The sequence below is a fragment of the Trachypithecus francoisi genome, unplaced genomic scaffold (genome assembly GCF_009764315.1).
Source record: "Trachypithecus francoisi isolate TF-2019V2 unplaced genomic scaffold, Tfra_2.0 Lachesis_group6, whole genome shotgun sequence".
Taxonomy (NCBI): Eukaryota; Metazoa; Chordata; class Mammalia; order Primates; family Cercopithecidae; genus Trachypithecus; species Trachypithecus francoisi.
The window spans coordinates 61107731-61127092 of NW_022681471.1; the positions used below are offsets into that span (position 1 = coordinate 61107731).

The window sequence follows — 19362 nt, forward strand, 5'->3', positions numbered from 1 at the left end:
CTATGTAACAAACCTGCGTATTCTGCACACATATCCTGGAACTTTAAAAATATCGAAATCATGGCAAATATCCTCTCACACCCTAGTGAAATCAAAATATAAATCAACTCTAGAAAGAACTTTCAAAATTATACAAATACATCAGAATTAAATAATCTCCCAAATGATTTCTGAGTTAAAAATGAAATCATTATAAATTGTAAAATTCCTTAAATTGAATGGTAATAATAGCTCAATTTTTCAATAACTCTGGGATACAGAAAAAGTAGTATTTAATAGGAAAGTCTGTAGCACTAAATGCCTACATCAAAAAAAACCTCAAAGAACACAAAGAGACAACCTAATGTCACACCTCAAGAAACTAGAGAAACAAAAACAAACTAAACCCAAAGCAAGCAGAAGAAAAGAAATAACAAAAATCAGAGAAGAACTACATGAAATTAAAACAAAAGAATTAATTAAAAAGCTGGTTACTTGAAAAAATAAACAAAATTGATAGACCTTTAGCTAGATGAGCCAAGAAAAAGAGAGGATCCAAATAAGCACAATTAGAAAAGAGACTGGAGACATTACAACTGACACTACAGAAATACAAAAGATTACCTGAGACTACTATGAACACTTTTATGTGCACAAACTAGAAAACTTAGAGAAACTAGATAAATTCCTGAAAAAGTTCAACCCTCCTAGATTAAATCAGGAAGAAATAGAAACCTGGAACAAATAACAAGCGGCAAGATTGCATTCATAATTTACAAATGGTCCACATAATAAAAGCTTAGGACCTGAATTATAGCAGCCATTCAGAGAAATATTGTTATCAGTCCTAGTGAAACCATTTCAAAAGATTGAGAGAAAGGGACCTGATATCATTTGACTGTGTCCCCACCCACATCTTACGTTGAATTTCCACCTGTTTTGGGAAGGAACCAGTGGGAGGTGATTAAATAATGGGGGCAAGTCTTTTCCATGCTATTCTCATGATAATGAGCCTCATGAGATCTGATATTTTTAAAAAGAAAAGTTACCCTGCACAAACTCTCTCTCTTTGTGTCCTGCCATTTATATAAAATGTGACTTGCTCCTCTTTGCCTTCCACTATGATTGTGAGGCTTCCCCAGCCATATGTAATTGTAAGTCCATTAAACCTCTTTCTTTTGTAAATTGCCCAGTCTCTGGCATGTCTCTATCAGCAGCATGAAAATGCATTAATACAGTAAATTGGTACCAGTAGAGTGGGGTATTGCTGAGAATATACCCCAAAATGTGGAAATCACTTTGGAACTGTGTAACAGGCAGAAGTTGGAACAGATTAGAGGACTCAGAAAAAGACAGGAAAATGTGAGAAAGTTTGGAACTTCTCACATGTCAAAATGACTTTGACAAAAAATGCTGATAGTGATATGAACAATAAGGTCCAGGCCGAGTGGGTTTCAGAAGGAGATGAGGAACTTGTTGGGAACTGGAGCAAAGGTGACTCTTGTTATGTTTTAGCAGAGAGACTGGTGGCATTTTGCCCCTGCCCTAGAGATTTGTGGAACTTTGAACATGAGAGAGATGATTTAGGGTATCTGGCAGAAGAAATTTCTAAGCAGCAAAGCATTCAAGAGGTGACTTGGGTGCTGTTAAAGGCGTTCAGTTTTATGAGGAAAGCAGAGCATAAAAATTCAGAAAATTGGTAGCCTGACAATGCAATAGAAAAGAAAATCCTATTTTCTGAGGAGAAATTCAACCCTGCTGCATTAATTTGCATATGCAACGAGAAACCATATGTTAATCTTCAAGACAATGAGGAAAATGTCTCCAGAGCATGTCAGAGATCTCCACAGCTGTACCTCCCATTACAAGTCCTAAGATCTAGGAGGAAAATGTGGTTCCATGGGCCAGGCCCAGGGTCCCCTTGCTGTATGCAGCCTAGGGAATGGTGCCCTGTGTCCCAGCCACTCCAGCTGTGACCGAAAGGGGCCAATGTAGAAATGGAATGTGACTTCAGAGGGTGGAAGCTTCAAGTTTTGGAAGCTTCCATGTGATGTCAAGCCTGTAGGTGCACAGAAGTCAAGAATTGAGGTTTGGGAACCTCCACTTAGAAAAGCCTGGATGTCCCAGCAGAATTTTGCTGCAGGAGTGGGGCTCTCATACAGAACCTCTGCTAGGGCAGTGTGGAAGGGAGATGAGGAGTTGGAGCTCCCACACAGAGTCCATACTGAGGCACTACCAAGTGGAGCTGTGAGAAGAAGACTGCTGACCTCCATACCTCAGAATGGTAGATTCACTGACAGCTTACCCTGTGTGCCTGAAAAAGCCACAGGCACTCAACATGAACCCATGAAATCAGCTGGGAGGAAGGTTGTACCCTGTGAAGCCACAAGGGCAGAGTTGCCCAAGACCAGGGGAACCTACCTCTGGCATCAGCATAACCCAGGTGTGAGACATGGAGTCAAAGGAGATCATTTTGAAGCTTTTAAGATTTGACTGCCCTGCTGGATTTTGGACTCACATAGGCCCTGTAGCCCCGTTGTGTATTTACCAAATGCCTGTATTCCCACTATATCTAGGAAGTAACTAATCTGCTGTTGATTTTACAGGCTCATAGATAGAAGGTAGTCACCTTGTCTCAGATAAGACTTTGGATTGTGGACTTTTCAGTTAATGATGAAATGAGTTAAGACTTTGGGGAAATGTTGGGAAGGCAAGATTGGTTTTGAAACGTGAGGATGTGAGATTTTGAGGGGGTCAGGCAGAATGATATGATTTGGCTATGTCTCTACCCAAATCTCATCTTGAATTCCCACATGTTGTGAGAGGGACCCAGTGCAAGGTGATTGAATCATGGGAGTAAGTCTTTCCTGTGTTGTTCTTATGATAGTGAATAAGTATCATGAGATCTGATGGTTTTAAAAAGAGAAGTTCCCCTGCACAAGCTCACTCTCTTTGCCTGCTGCCATCCATGTAAGACGTGACTTGCTCCTCCTTCCCTTCCACCATGATTGTGAAGCTCCCCAACCATGTGTATCTGCAAGTCCATTAAACCTCTTTTGTTTGTAAATTGCCCAGTATCAGTTATATCTTTACCAGTAGTGTGAAAATTGGCTATTGCTGACCTCTTCCCTAGATTGTCCTATAAATCCAGTATCACCCTTATAGCAGAATCAGGTAATGACATAACAAAAAAAAAAAAAAAAAAAAAGAAGAAGAAAGAAAGAAGAAAGAAAAGAAAAGAAAAGAAAAGAAAAGAAAAGAAAAGAAAACTATAGACCAGTATTCCTGATGAACATAGATGCAAACATTCTCAACAAAATACCAGTTAACAAAATTCAACAGCACGTCAAAAATATAATACACCATGATTAAGTGGGTTTTATCCCAAGGATGCAGGGATAGTTATATACGTAAGTTAATAAATGAGACACATCACATACAAAGGATTAAAAGCAAAAACTATAGCATCACCTCAACAGATGCAGAAAAAGGATTTGATTAGTTGCAGCATCTCTATATGATAAGAAGTCTTAAGAGACTCAGCATTGAAGGCACTTACCTCAAAATAGTAGAATGCCATACCTGAAAAACCCACAGCCAGCATCATACTGAATGGGAAAAAAAATTACATTCTTCCTGAGAACTGGAATCAGAAAAGAATATCCACTTTCTCCATACCTATTTAACATAGTTCTGGAAGTCCTAGCCTGAACAAAAACTCTTAGATTTGATAAATAAATTCAACAAAGTCTCAGGTTACACAATCAATGTACATAAGTCAGTGGCACTGTTATACAACAACAATAACCAAGCTGAGAATAAAATCGATAACTCAATCCTTTTGACAACAGCTACAAAGAAAAAATAAAATGCCTAGGAATATCTTTAACCAGGGAGGTTAAAGGAGAGCTACAAGCAGAACTACAACACACTGTTCAAATAAGTCATAGATGGCACACACACACGCACACACACACACACAAAATATGGAAACATTCTATGCTCATGAATTGGAAGAGTCAATATTACTAATATAACCATACTGTCCAAAACAATTTACAGATTCAATGTAATTCCTATTAAAATACCAACATTTTTCACAGAATTAGAAAAACAATCCTAAAAATCGTATAGAATAAAATAAAAGTTCAAATAGCCAAAGAAATCTTAAGCAAAAAGAGCAAATCTAGAGGCATCATATTACTGACTTCAAATTATACTATAAGGCTATAGTTATCAAAACAGCATGGTACTGGTATAAATGCTGGCACAAGATCCAATAGAACAAAATAGATAACACAGAAATAAAGCCAAATACATATAGCTAACTGATCTTTGACAAAACATAAAAAATATAAATTGAGGAAAAGAGACCCTATTTAGTAAACCCAAAACTCACTTTGAATTGTAAAAATCCCCATGTGTCATGTGAGGGACCTGGTGGGAGGCAATTGAATCATGAGGGTGAGCTTTTCCCATTCTGTTCGCGTGATAATGAATAAGCCTCATGAGATCTTATGGTTTTATAAAGGGGAGTTACCCTGCACATGCTCTCTTGCCCGCCATCATGTAAGACTGGACTTTGCTCTTCCTTCACCTTCTGTCATGATTGTGAGGTCTCCTCAGCCATGTGGAACTGTGAGGCTGTTGTATCTCTTTCCTTTATAAATTATCCAGTCTTGGATATGTGTTTATTACCAGCATGAGAACAAACTAATACATCTGATTTCCTGATAGTATCAAAAAAAGTCCAGAAATTGAATTTCATTGTCTCTAATTAGCTTGACCTTTGTCATAAACTCAATCCTGAATCAAAAACTATAGACAGAGGAATAAAATGTGATTGTTGTAGGCTTATGCCATAATTTGCATCTATAGAGCTTGTATTATACTTAATTTCACCTGAAGTACATAGTGTGAAATTAAAATTAGGATATTTAAATACAGAAAAGTAGGTTCTGGGTGGCCAAAACAAAACAAATGTTAACTACAAGAAAACAGGTTATATAGCAGCATACATCTCAACTAAAGTTTATTTCATATGGAAATATATACTGTTACTAGTACCAAGAGCTGTCACGTGACATTGCATTTAACAATACCTTGTTAAAATATTCCCATTACGTAGACATAGGAAGATAGAAGAGAATGAAGTTCCAAGAAGTACAAGAAAAATCCCAAACATGATGTAAAAATGTGTAATGTGAAAAGAGCAATGACAGAACCAACATCAGAAGAGAGCTATTATCTTATAGTCAGGAAAGGTCTGCCCAATATCTTATCTCCTTCCTCACATAGAGTCCTAAATTTATTTATACAGAGAATTTTCCAAAGAAATACAATTCTAATGTTACAGAAAATATCAACAGAAAGCAGATTTTATTAGCCTATTTTATTACATTTATACCTAAGTATTTCATTTTGGGAAATGCTAATGTACATGGTATTGCATACTTAATTTTGGATTCCAATTGTTCTTTTCTCATAATTTTTAGTTTTAATTTTTGGGGGTATATAAGAGGTGTATATTTTTTATTGCTTGTATATACAAAACCGATTGAATGGCTTTTGTACATTAAACTTGTATCATTCAATTCTGCTATAATTGCTTATTCGTTCCAGGATAGTCAACTTTGTCAATTTTTAAAAAAATTATTCTACATGTGCAATATGTTAACAATAATAATTTTACTGCTTCCTTCTCAATCTGTTTCTCTTCTACTTATTTTTTCTTGTCCTGTTGCATTCGCTAAGATTTGCAGTACAATATTGAAAACGAATGGTGAGAGGGGCATCATTGCCATGTTCCTCATTTTGGTGGTAAAATGTCTGCTTTATCACCATGAATTATAATCTTATCTGGAGGTATTTTTGAGATTCTTTATAAATTTTAGATAGTTTCCCTAAACTACAATACATTTTTATGCCTAGAAAACTTTGAGCCAGTCATGCATTAATAATTTGGTTTCCTTGAGTGTTCTTAGTTTAACAAGGCAATACAAAAATTCACACACACATGGGGTCTTAGATGAGTTTTCTGCATTTTGAATTGATTATTCTGTACTGTAGGGCTGCCTAATCAGATACTACCACAGTCACTGAAAATGAACGCTTTCATAGATCCATGCTCTTTTTTTTTTTTTTAACTTATTTTATTTGTGTTTTATTGCAAATTGCTGTTGAATTTCTTGTGCACTGGCACCAGTTGACTTTTCTGACGTTGTTAAGAAATAAAGCATGAGACACCACGCTGGTCAGTAATAGGGCTGCCCTGGGCAGTCAGTCACCACAAAGCTCCTTGGATTCTTACTTTACTATAAGTTGTGTCTCTTCTTATTCCTCACTTCAGATCTGTTTTTATTTTATTTTATTTTATTTTATTTTATTTTATTTTATTTTGTTTACTTATTTTTTTATTATACATTAAGTTCTAGGGTACATGTGCATAACGTGCAGGTTTGTTACATATGCATACTTATACCATGTTGGTGTGCTGCGCCCATCAACTCGTCAGCACCCATCAATTCATCATTTATATCATGTATAACTCCCCAATGGAATCCTTCCCTCCTCCCCCCTCCCCATGATAGGCCCCAGTGTGTGATGTTCCCCTTCCCGAGTCCAAGTGATCTCATTGTTCAGTTCCCACCTATGAGTGAGAACATGCGGTGTTTGGTTTTCTGTTCTTGTGACAGTTTGCTAAGAATGATGGTTTCCAGCTGCATCCATGTCCCTACAAAGGATGCAAACTCATCCTTTTTTATGGCTGCATAATATTCCATGGTGTATATGTGCCACATTTTCTTAATCCAGTCTGTCACAGATGGATATTTGGGTTGATTCCAAGTCTTTGCTATTGTGAATAGTGCCGCAATAAAATACGTGTGCATGTGTCTTTGTAGTAGAGTAATTTATAATCCTTTGGGTATATACCCAGTAGTGGGATGGCTGGGTCATATGGTACATCTAGTTCTAGATCCTTGAGGAATTTCCATACTGTTTTCCATAATGGTTGAACTAGTTTACAATCCCACCAACAGTGTAAAAGTGTTCCTATTTCTCCACATCCTCTCCAACACCAGTTGTTTCCTGACTTTTGAATGATTGCCATTCTAACTGGTGTGAGATGGTATCTCATTGTGGTTTTGATTTGCATTTCTCTGATGGCCAGTGATGATGAGCATTTTTTCATGTGTCTGTTGGCTGTATGAATGTCTTCTTTTGAGAAATGTCACTTCATATCCTTTCCCCACTTTTTGATGGGGTTGTTTGTTTTTTTCTTGTATATTTGTTTGAGTTCTTTGTAGATTCTGGATATTAGCCCTTTGTCAGAGGAGTAGGTTGCAAACATTTTCTCCCATTCAGTAGGTTGCCTGTTCACTCTGATGGTAGTTTCTTTTGCTGTGCAAAAGCTCTTTAGTTTAATTAGATCCCATTTGTCAATTTTGGCTTTTGCTGCTGTTGCTTTTGGTACTTTAGACATGAAGTCCTTGCCCATGCATATGTCCTGAATGGTACTACCTAGGTTTTCTACTAGGGTTTTTATGGTATTAGGTCTAACAGTTAAGTCTCTAATCTATCTTTAATTAATCTTCGTATAAGGGGTAGGGAAAGGATCCAGTTTCAGCTTTCTACTTATGGCTAGCCAATTTTCCCAGCACCATTTATTGAATAGGGAATCCTTTCCCATTTCTTGTTTCTCTCACGTTTGTCAAAGATCAGATGGCTGTAGATGTGTGGTATTATTTCTGAGGACTCTGTTCTGTTCCATTGGTCTATATCTCTGTTTTGGTACCAGTACCATGCTGTTTTGGTTACTGTAGCCTGTAGTATAGTTTGAAGTCAGGTAGCGTGACGCCTCCAGCTTTGTCCTTTTGACTTAGGATTGTCTTGGCAATGCGGACTCTTTTTGGTTCCATATGAACTTTAAAGCAGTTTTTCCAATTCTGTGAAGAAACTCATTGGTAGCTTGATGGGGATGGCATTGAATCTATAAATACCTTGGGCAGTATGGCCATTTTCACGATATTGATTCTTCCTATCCATGAGCATGGTATGTTCTTCCATTTCTTTGTGTCCTCTTTTAATTCACTGAGCAGTGGTTTGTAGTTCTCCTTGAAGAGGTCCTTTACATCCCTTGTAAGTTGGATTCCTAGGTCTTTTATTCTCTTTGAAGCAATAGTGAATGGAAGTTCATTCATGATTTGGCTCTCTGCTTGTCTGTTACTGGTATATAAGAATGCTTGTGATTTTGCACATTAATTTTGTATCCTGAGACTTTGCTGAAGTGGCTTATCAGCTTAAGGAGATTTTCGGCTGAGACGATGGAGTTTTCTAAATAAACAATCATGTCATCTGCAAACAGGGACAATTTGACTTCTTCTTTTCCTAACTGGATACCCTTGATTTCTTTCTCTTGCCTGATTGCCCTAGCCAGAACTTCCAACACTATGTTGAATAGGAGTGGTGAGAGAGGGCATCCCTGTCTTGTGCCAGTTTTCAAAGGGAATTTTTTCAGTTTTTGCCCATTCAGTATGATATTGACTGTGGGTTTGTCATAAATAGCTCTTATTATTTTGAGGTACGTTCCATCAATACTGAATTTATTGAGCGTTTTTAGCATGAAGGGCTGTTGAATTTTGTCAAAAGCCTTTTCTGCATCTATTGAGATAATCATGTGGTTCTTGTCTTTGGTTCTGTTTATATGATGGATTACTTTTATTGATTTGTGAATGTTGAACCAGCCTTGCATCCCAGGGATGAAGCCAACTTGATCATGGTGGATAAGCTTTTTGATGTGCTGCTGAATCCGGTTTGCCAGTATTTTATTGAGATTTTTGCATCGATGTTCATCAGGGATATTGGCCTAAAATTCTCTTTTTTTTCTTGTGTCTCTGCCAGGCTTTGGTATCAGGATGATGTTGGCCTCATAAAATGAGTTCGGGAGGATTCCCTCTTTTTCAATTGATGGGAATAGTTTCAGAAGGAATGGTACCAGCTCCTCCTTGTACCTCTGGTAGAATTCAGCTGTGAATCCATCTGGTCCTGGACTTTTTTTGGTGGGTAGGCTATTAATTGTTGCCTCAATTTCAGAGCCTGCTATTGGTCTATTCAGGGATTCAACTTCTTCCTGGTTTAGTCTTGGGAGATTGAAAGTGTCCAGGAAATTATCCATTCTTCTAGATTTTCTAGTTGATTTGCGTAGAGGCATTTATAGTATTCTCTGATGGTTGTTTGTATTTCTGTGGGGTCGGTGGTGATATCCCCTTTATCATTTTTTATTGGATCTATTTGATTCCTCTCTCTTTTCTTCTTTATTAGTCTTACTAGTGGTCTGTCAATTTTGTTGATCTTTTCAAAAAACCAACTCCTGGATTCATTGATTTTTTGGAGGGTTTTTTGTGTCTCTATCTCCTTCAGTTCTGCTCTGATCTTAGTTATTTCTTGCCTTCTGCTAGCTTTTAAATGTGTTTGCTCTTACCTCTCTAGTTATTTTAATTTTGATGTTAGGGTGTCAATTTTAGATCTTTCCAGTTTTCTCTTATGGGCATTTAGTGCTATAAATTTCGCTCTACACACTGCTTTAAATGTGTCCCAGAGATTCTGGTATGTTGTATCTTTGTTCTCATTGGATTCAAAGAACATCTTTATTTCTGCTTTCATTTCATTATGTACCCAGTAGTCATTCAGGAGCAGGTTGTTCAGTTTCCATGTAGGTGAGCGGTTTTGATTGAGTTTCTTAGTCCTGAGTTCTAGTTTGATTGCTCTGTGGTCTGAGAGATGGTTTGTTATAATTTCTGTTCTTTTACATTTGCTGAGGAGTGCTTTACTTCCAATTATGTGGTCAATTTTGGAATAGTGTGATGTGGTGCTGAGAAGAATGTATATTCTGTGATTTGGGGTGGAGAGTTCTATAGATGTCTATTAGGTCCGCTTGGTGCAGAGATGAGATCAATTCCTGGATATCCTTGTTAACTTTCTGTCTCGTTGATCTGTCTAATGTTGACAGTAGAGTCTTGAAGTCTCCCATTATTATTGTATGGGAGTCTAAGTCCCTTTGTAAGTCTCTAAGGACTTGCTTTAGGAATCTGGGTGCTCCTATATTGGGTGCATATATATTTAGGATAGGTAGCTCTTCCTGTTGAATTGATCCCTTTACCATTATGTAATAGCCTTCTTTGTCTCTTTTGATCTTTGATGGTTTAAAGTCTGTTTTATCAGAGACTAGTTTTGCAACCCCTGCTTTTTTTTTGTTCTCCATTTCCTTGGTAGATCTTCCTCCATCCCTTCATTTTGAGCCTATGTATGTCTCTGCATGTGAGATGGCTCTCCTGAATACAGCAGACTGATGGGTCTTGACTCTTTATCCAGTTTGCCAGTCTATGTCTTTTAATTGGATATTTAGTCCATTTACATTGAAGTTTAATATTGTTATGTGTCAACTTCATCCTGCCATTATGATATTAACTGGTTATTTTGCTCGTTAGTTGATGCAGTTTCTTCCTAGCCTCAATGGTCTTTATATTTTGGCATGTTTTTGCAATGGCTGGTACCGGTTGTTCCTTTCCATGTTTAGGGCTTCCTTCAGTGTCTCTTGTAAGGCACGCCTGGTGGTGACAAAATCTCTAAGCATTTGCTTATCTGTAAAGGATTTTATTTCTCCTTCACTGATGAAACTTAGTTTGGCTGGATATGCAATTCTGGGTTTAAAATTCTTTTCTTCAAGAATGTTGAATATTGGCCCCCACTCTCTTCTGGCTTGTAGAGTTTCTGCCGAGAGATCTGCTGTTAGTCTGATGGGCTTCCCTTTGTGGGTAACCCGACCTTTCTCTCTGGCTGCCCTTAAGATTTTTTCCTTCATTTCAACTTTGGTGAATCTGGCAATTGTGTGTCTTGGAGTTGCTCTTCTGGAGGAGTATCTTTGTGGCATTCTCTGTATTTCCTGAATTTGAATGTTGGCCTGCCCTACTAGGTTGGGGAAATTCTCCTGGATGATATCCTGAAGAGTGTTTTCCAACTTGGTTCCATTTTCTCCTCACTTTCAGGCACCCCAATCAGACGTAGATTTGGTCTTTTTACATAATCCCTACTTCTTGCAGGCGTTGTTCATTTCCTTTTCTTCTTTTTTCTTTTGGTTTCTCTTCTCTCTTCATTTCATTCATTTGATCCTCAATTGCTGATACTCTTTCTTCCAGTTGATCGACTCGGTTACTGAAGCTTGTGCATTTGTCACGTATTTCTCGTGTCATGGTTTTCATCTCTGTCATTTCATTTATGACCTTCTCTGCATTAATTATTCTAGCTGTCAATTCTTCCACTCTTTTTTCAAGATTTTTAGTTTCTTTGCGCTGGGTATGTAATTCCTCCTTTAGCTCTGAGAAGTTTGATGGACTGAAGCCTTCTTCTCTCATCTTGTCACAGTCATTCTCTCACCGGCTTTGATCCGTTGCTTGTGATGGGCTGCGTTCCTTTGCAGGGGGAGATGCACTCTTATTTTTTGAATTTCCAGCTTTTCTGCCCTGCTTTTTCCCCATCTTTGTGATTTTATCTGCCTCTCGTCTTTGATGATGGTGATGTCCTGATGGGGTTTTGTTATACGTTTCCTTCCTGTTTGATAGTTTTCCTTCTAACAGTCAGGACCCTCAGCTGTAGGTCTGTTGGAACTTGCTTGAGGTCCACTCCATACCCTGTTTGCCTGGGTATCAGCAGCAGAGGTTGCAGAAGATAGAATATTGCTGAACAGCAAGTGTACCTGTCTGATTCTTACTTTGGAAGCCTCCTCTCAGGGGTATACTCCACCGTGTGAGGTGTGGGGTGTCAGACTGCCCCTAGTAGGGGATGTCTCCCAGTTAGGCTACTCAGGGGTCAGGGACCCACTTGAGCAGGCAGTCTTTCCTTCTCAGATCTCATCCTCCATGTTGGGAGATCCACTGCTCTCTTCAAAGCAGTCAGACAGAGTCGTTTGCTTCTGCAGATTTTCCTGCTGCTTTTGTTGTTGCTGTTGTTAACTGTGCCCTGTCCCCAGCGGTGGAGTCTACAGAGACAGGCAAGTTTCCTTGAGCTGCTGTGAGCTCCACCCAGTTCGAGTTTCCAAGCAGCTTTGTTTACCTACTTAAGCCTCAGCAATGGCGGGTGCCCCTCCCCCAGCCTTGCTGCTGCCTTGCAGTTAGATCACAGACTGCTGTGTTAGCAATGAGGGAGGCTAAGTGGGCCTGGGACCCTCCCAGCCAGGTGTGGTATATATTCTCCTGCTGTGCCCCTTTACTTAAAGTGCAGTATTGGGGTGAGCATCACCCGATTTTCCAGATGTTGTGTGTCTCAGTTCCCCTGGCTATGAAAAGGGATTCCCTTCCCCTTTGTGCTTCCCAGGTGAGGCGATGCCTTGCCGTGCTTCAGCTCTTGCTGGTCGGGATGCAGCAGCTGACCAGCACCGATTGTCCGGCACTCCCTAGTAAGGTGACCCCAGTACCTCAGTTGAAAATGCAGAAATCATCAGTCCTTTGTGTCGCTCGCGCTGGGAGTTGGAGACTGGAGCTGTTCCTATTCGGCCATCTTGCTCCGCCCCTCAGATCCCTGCTCTCTTATTCATGTAACCACCATGCAAGGAAGACAGGGAGTGGGGCTGACAATTGGATGACACACAAGGCTGTATTCCACTCTCAGGAATCCTCACAGGAACTGTTAGCAGCAGTAGAAAATAATGCTGGAATCATTTAAAATGCTTTAATTCAATTCTAGGTCATATGCATATTCTTTAACAACAGGTAGTTTATATTCTGGCTTGGTTAGGTAAAGCATAAGTTAGAGGTGAAATGGGATAAGTTTTTGCCTTCCACTTGGAAACTAGAGACCAGTTTCTATTTTTTTAAACGTCTATTGAGAAAATCTTCTACTATATAAGCAACAAATATCTGATGATACTAGCTATCCTACTGAAATACAATGTGTGACTATGAAGTAAAGTGGAAGTCAGTCTAATTGTGTCAAACACATATATCAGTTTCAATAATCCAAGGATTTTATTGCTACTTTGAGAATTATTACTTAAATATGGATGGGGTAATAATGTAACTGGCTTATGGGCACAAACTGAGCAATCAGTTTGGATTTTAATAAACTCTCACATCTGATTATATTTTCAGTTTTAATGACCAAATGTTCTTTTCCTCACAAGTTATTTACAAATATATGGTGTGTGGATTACCAGCCTATTTTTTCATGAGAAGCTTCTGGTAAGGGCTTCGGTGATTGTTTCTCTTTGTTCCATTTATTCTTCAGAATCCCAACATTGTATTGTTAAGTCTGCCCCACTCTCTAGTTATAGACCTTGACTTCTAATTACTGCTGGAGAAAATCACATAAAAATGCTTTAATGTTAGGATGAGTGGGGCGGCTCACGCCCGTAGTCCCACAACTTTGGAAAGCCATGGCAGGCGGATTACTTGGGGTCAGAAATTCAAGACCAGACCGGCCAGTGTGGTGAAACCCCATCTGCACTAAAAATACAAAAAGTAGTCTGGCGCCATGGCACATGCCTGTAATCCCAGTTACTCAGGAGGCTGAGGCAGGAGAATCACTTGAACCTGGGAGGCAGAGGTTGCAGCAAGCCGAGATTGCACCACCACACTCCAGCCTGGACGACAGAGCAAGATGCAAGACTCCATCTAAAAAAAAAAATGCTTTAATGTTATCTATCACACTGAAAGTATGTTAATATTGGGAGACATATACAGCACTTTGGGATATACCTCTATGACATATACCTCTATGACATAGAATTGCAACTCAACATATAAACTAAAAAACTTACAGTAATTTACATTGTAATTAAATTACTTTCTCCACTTTATGCATCAATATATGTTTAATCAATGTTTTCAGCATTTTAATCAAAACCAACTTCAAATATATGAATATATGACCATATATATGGTCTCAGAGGCTGGTGTTGAACCTCTGGTACAGATTTTCATACATCATCCTTGCTTTGTTACACATTGTCATTATTAGTCCATGTGTGGTCCTATTTTGCTTTTCTAATTAAGTATATGGCATGTACCACTACGACAGATTATAGTATAAAAAGTGGAAGCAAGGCTTTTTTCAAAATTTATGACAGAAAATCATTTAACTTGCATATTGAGGTCCTTATACCGCAGTAGAATTATACAGTCCTAGAAGACATACCAAGGGAACCAAGTTTAGGACAAAAAAGTCAGAAATATGTTGAAATCACAGAAAATTAAGTTTAATTTCAGGCATACAAGACATCTTCTGAAAAATCCAGAGATACTAAGAAAATGATTTGCATTGACTGAGGTCCTATGAGTGTTGATAGAAACAAAAACCAGTAGAATTTGAGTTGTTAATGACAATTCACAAGCTATGTTGAACCTCTGGTACAGATTTTAATACATAATCCTTGTTTTGTAACACACTCTCATTATTAGTCCATGTGTGGTCCTCTTTTGCTCTTCTAATTATATAGAAAATACCTGAGAATTAACAACCCAACATAGAAACTAGAAAAATGACAATAATTTACATTGTAATTAAATTACTTTCTCCACTTTATGTATCAATATATGTTTAATCAATGTTTTTAGCATTTTAATCAAAATCAACTTCATATATATGAATATATTAGTGAACAAAATTGACATTGTGTCATGTCTAATGAGAAAATATAGGAAGCAAATAGAAGGGGCAGCAAAATAGTACTTAGGTCATGTCTTGCTTAAGATAAAATTTAAAATTTAAAAAGGAGTTTGTTAAATGAAGAGACATATGGGGAGAAATTCCTATTTAGATTGGAAAGGGTCTACAAGGGCTACCTCATCCACATCTTCTCCTAATTTAATAACCCCTTCCCCTTATCTATAAGGGGAATTCCAGCTTCCAATTAAAAACCTTCGGTAAAGGGAAACTCACTACTTCACTGTCTTGTTGCACATTTCTGATTGTTGGCAGATTTACTCTTATGTTTAACATTATTTCTTACACTATAAAACTAAAAACGTTGTAAGACATAATTAAAAGCACTCTCTGAGTGAAGTCCTAGCTTTGATACTTACTGACTGTGAGACTTCAGGAGTTTGTAAATCTCTTTAATTCACAGAGCTATAAATGAAATTCCATTGTCATGGTTACCACTAACATTAAATGAATTCAGATTTCTTGTTAAGCATACTCATTTATCATATTTCCTGTATGTGCTATGGAGTAAAGTAAATAGACATAACTTATTAGACTGCAAGCTCTAAAACTGCATCAATCTAATTTACCACTGTATCCCTGAAATTTAAAACACACAAAATGTACTCTAAAATTGTTAAATGAACAACTGACTTTAAGAAATATACAACATTAGTTAAGAACGTAGATCTGAATGGGTCTTAAACATGAACTACAAAGAATAAAAGACATGATGGGAAGTGTTACCCTAGCATTCATCAGTGGCCCCCAATTAACACAGTATTTGAGTTGTGCACAAAATAAGATGACTGGTAAACAGAAGGTCTAAGGTCTAAAACTGTAGCTTTCCTTGTGTTTATTGTCATCATAATTATCACTTGTCATTATCATCATAGCAACAATTATTGGGCATTTCTATGTTCCAGGCACTGTGCTTAGAGCTTTACATGAAATAACTAATTTAATTCTCACAATGTCTTAATGAAATAGTTACTATCTTTGTTGACCTTATTAGATAAAGGGCCTTGATAAATTAACTAAGTTGCACAGGACCAAACCTATAAAAAACTGCAGAACAGTGCCTAAAATGCATTCTATTTTTTATTCAAAGTTGACACTCTGAACCACTATTCTATATTTCTGCAAGAGTCACTCATGCCAGCAAGTGCTCTGGCTTTTCTGAGGCATGCCAGACCCCATGCAAAGGGTCCAAAATTGGGCTCCACCTGTGTCAGCGGCTTTGGCAAGGGTGAGAGTGGAGCTTGAAGAGCCAAGACTAAGGGGCATGGTGCTGGGGAGGCACAGCTGTGAAAAATGCCTCTCTTAGCATTATTATGTTTTTTTCATCCATTCATTATATTGGTACAAGTCATTTCCAGGCTTTTTCAAAATGACTCATTCTAAACCAAACATACCCACTTTGGTCTTTGTTACAAGCCCTATCCAGCTAGATTACTTCTAACTAACAGATACTCTTCTGAATCAAAGATTTAATTTACAGTTGTGTACCACATAATGACATTTCAATAAATGATGAACCAAATATATGACGGTGTTCCTATATGTTTATAATAATGTATTTTTACTGTACTTTTTCTATGCTTAGATATGTTTATATACACAAGTACTTACCATTGAGTTACAATTCCCTACAGTACTCAGTACAGTCATATACTGTACAGATCTATAGCCTAGGAGCAATAGACTATGCTATATAGCATAGGTGTACACTGCACCATATAGGTTTATATAAACACACTCTATGATGTTGGCACAATGATGAAATTGCTAAAGGATACATTTCTTGAGAATGTATCCCAATTTTTAAGCAACACATGACTGTATTTGCATTTTAATGGAGTGCTTTGGTTATGCCATTTTATCCCTTAAGAGGTGTACTAAAATGGGACATGCTAGCTCCGCAGCAGGTAGGTAGAAGCAAACTGCTTATTGTTATCCCATTAGATATCCTGATCTAGACAGCCATACTCCACATACTTTAAGGTCATTCCTGTCTTTAGAAATCTGGCTATAATCTGTTTGAGTGTTGATATTTATGTCTATGTTACATGATATGGTTTTGCTGTGTCCCCATGAAAATCTTATCTTGAATTGTAACTCCCACAATTCCCACATGTTGTGGGAGGAACCCAGTGGGAGGTGATTGAATTATGGGGGTGGATCTTTCCTGTGCTGTTCTCATGATAGTGAATAAGTATCATGAGATCTTATGGTTAAAATAGGAATTTTCCTGCACAAGCTCTTTCTTTGCCTACCACCATACATGTAAGATGTGACTTGTTCCTTCTTACCATGCGCCATGATTGTGAGGCTTTCCCGGCCATGTGAAACTGTAAGTCTAATTAAACCTCTTTCCTTTGTAGATTGCCCAGTCTCACATATATCTTTAACAGCAGTGTTAAAATGGACTAATACAATAAATTGGCACTAGTAGAGTGGGGTGTGGCTGAAAATATACCCAAAATGTGGAAACGACTTTGGAACTGGGTAACAGGCAGAGGTTGAAACAGTTTGGAGGGCTCAGAAGAAGACAGGAAAATGTGGGAAAGTTTGGAACTTCCTAGAGACTAGTTGAATGACTTTGACAAAAGTGCTGATAGTGATATGAACACTAGGTCCAGGCTGAGGTGATTTCAGATGAAGATGAGGAACTTGTTGGGAACTGGAGCATAGGTGACTCTTGTTATGTTTTAGCAGAGAGACTGGTCACGTTTTGCCTCTGCCCTAGAGATTTGTAAAACTTTGAACTTGAGAGAGATGATTTAGGGTATCAGGTGGAGGAAATTTCTAGCAGCAAAGCATTCAATATATGACTTGGGTGTTGTTAAAGGCATTCAGTTTTAAAAGGGAAACAGCATAAAAGTTAAGAAAATTTGTAGTCTGACAACGTGATAGAAAATAAAATTCTATTTTCTGAGGAGAAATTCAAGCCTGCTGCATTACTTTGAATAAGTAATGAAGAGCTGAATGTTAATCTGCAAGACAATGAGGAAAATGTCTCCAGAGCATGTCAGAGGTCTTCACGGCAGCCCCTTCCATCACAGGCCTGGAGGCCTAGGGGGACAAAGTGATTCTGTGGACCAGACTCAGGGTCCCTGTGCTGTATGCAGTCTAGAGACTTGGTGCCCTGTGTCCCAGCAACTCTAGCCATGACTAAAAGAGGCCAAGGTACAGAGCAGGCTGTGGCTTTCGAGGGTGCAAGCCCCAAACCTTGGAAGCTTCCATGTGGTGTTGAGCCTGTGGGTGCACAGAAGTCAAGAATTGAAGTTTGGGAACCTCCACCTGGATTCCAGAGGATGTATGTAAACACCTGGATGTCCAGGCAGAAGTTTGCAGCAGGAGTGGGGCTGTCATGGAGAACTTCTGCTAGGGCAGTGTGGAAGGGAAATGTGGGGTTGGAGCCCCCACATAGAGTTCCCCACTGGGGCACCACCTAGTGGAGCTGTGAGAAGAGGGCCACTGTCCTCCAGATCCCAGAATTGTAGGTCCACTGACAGCTTGCACTGTGTGCCTGGCAAAGCTGTAGACACTCATCACCAGCCAGTGAAATCATCTGGGAATTAGGCTGTACCCTGAAAAGCCACAGAGGCAGAGCTGCCCAAAACCATGGGAACCACCTCTTGCATCAGCATACCCAGATGTGAGACATGGAGTCAGAGGAGATCATTTTGGAGCTTTAAGATTTGACTGCCCTGCTAGATTTTGGACTTTCCTGGACCTTGTAGACCCTTTGTTTTGGCAAATTTCTCTCATTTGGAATGGCTATCTTTACCCAATGCCTGTACCCTCATTGTATCTAGAAAGTATCTTGCTTTTTATTTTACAGGCTCATAGTTGGAAGGGATTTGCTTTATCTCAGATGAGATGTTGGACTGTGGACTTTTGAGTAAACGCTGAAATGAGTTAAGACTTTTGGGGACTGTTGGAAAGGTATTGGTTTTGAAATGTGAGGACATGATATTTGTGAGGGGCCAGGGGTGGAATGATATGGATTGGTTCTGTCCCAACCCAAATCTCATCTTGAATTGTAACTCCCACAATTCCCAATTTTCATGGGAGGAACCCAGTTGGAGGTGATTGAATTATGGTGGCAGGTGTTTTCTGCACTGTTCTTGTGAGAGTGAATGAGTCTCATGAGACCTGATGGTTTTAAAAATGGGAATTTCCCTGAAGAAGCTCTCTCTGTTCTCCTACTGCTATCCACTAAGATGTGACTTGCTTCTCCTTACCTTCCACCATGATCGTGAGGCTTCCCCAGTCATATGGAACTGTGAGTTCTCCATTAAACCTCTTTTCTTTGTTAAATGCCCAGTCTCGGATATGTCTTTATCAGCAGTGCGCAAATAGACTAACAGATTATGTAACAGCAATTAGTAAATATGTAATTAGACACTCCACCATTAAGAACTTAATTCTTCATTAAAGAAACCCTCCCCTTTGAGCCACCGATGTCCACAACAGAAAAACTGCTCACAGAAGAAGATCCAAGTCATTGAAAGTTGTCAATAAAGCAATCATTCAGGGTTTCTTACTCCTCCATTAACATTAAGTGTACTTAATGTGCACAGCAACCACCTGGGCAAATTCAAAACCTGGATAAGACAGAATATTAGCTTAATAAAAAGGAGGATGGCGACTAGACGATTCTACTCTTACTATTTTATTTTC

The 19362-nt window shown here is 38.6% G+C and overlaps 1 long non-coding RNA gene across 1 annotated transcript; it reads left to right on the plus strand.

The window, feature by feature from the left end:
• Positions 1-2613: 2613 nt before the first annotated feature.
• Positions 2614-18736, plus strand: LOC117077241. The gene is made up of 3 exons (XR_004434711.1): positions 2614-2732; positions 13921-13924; positions 18670-18736. It is a non-coding gene; the product is annotated as an uncharacterized LOC117077241 (long non-coding RNA).
• The last annotated feature ends 626 nt before the right edge of the window (positions 18737-19362 follow it).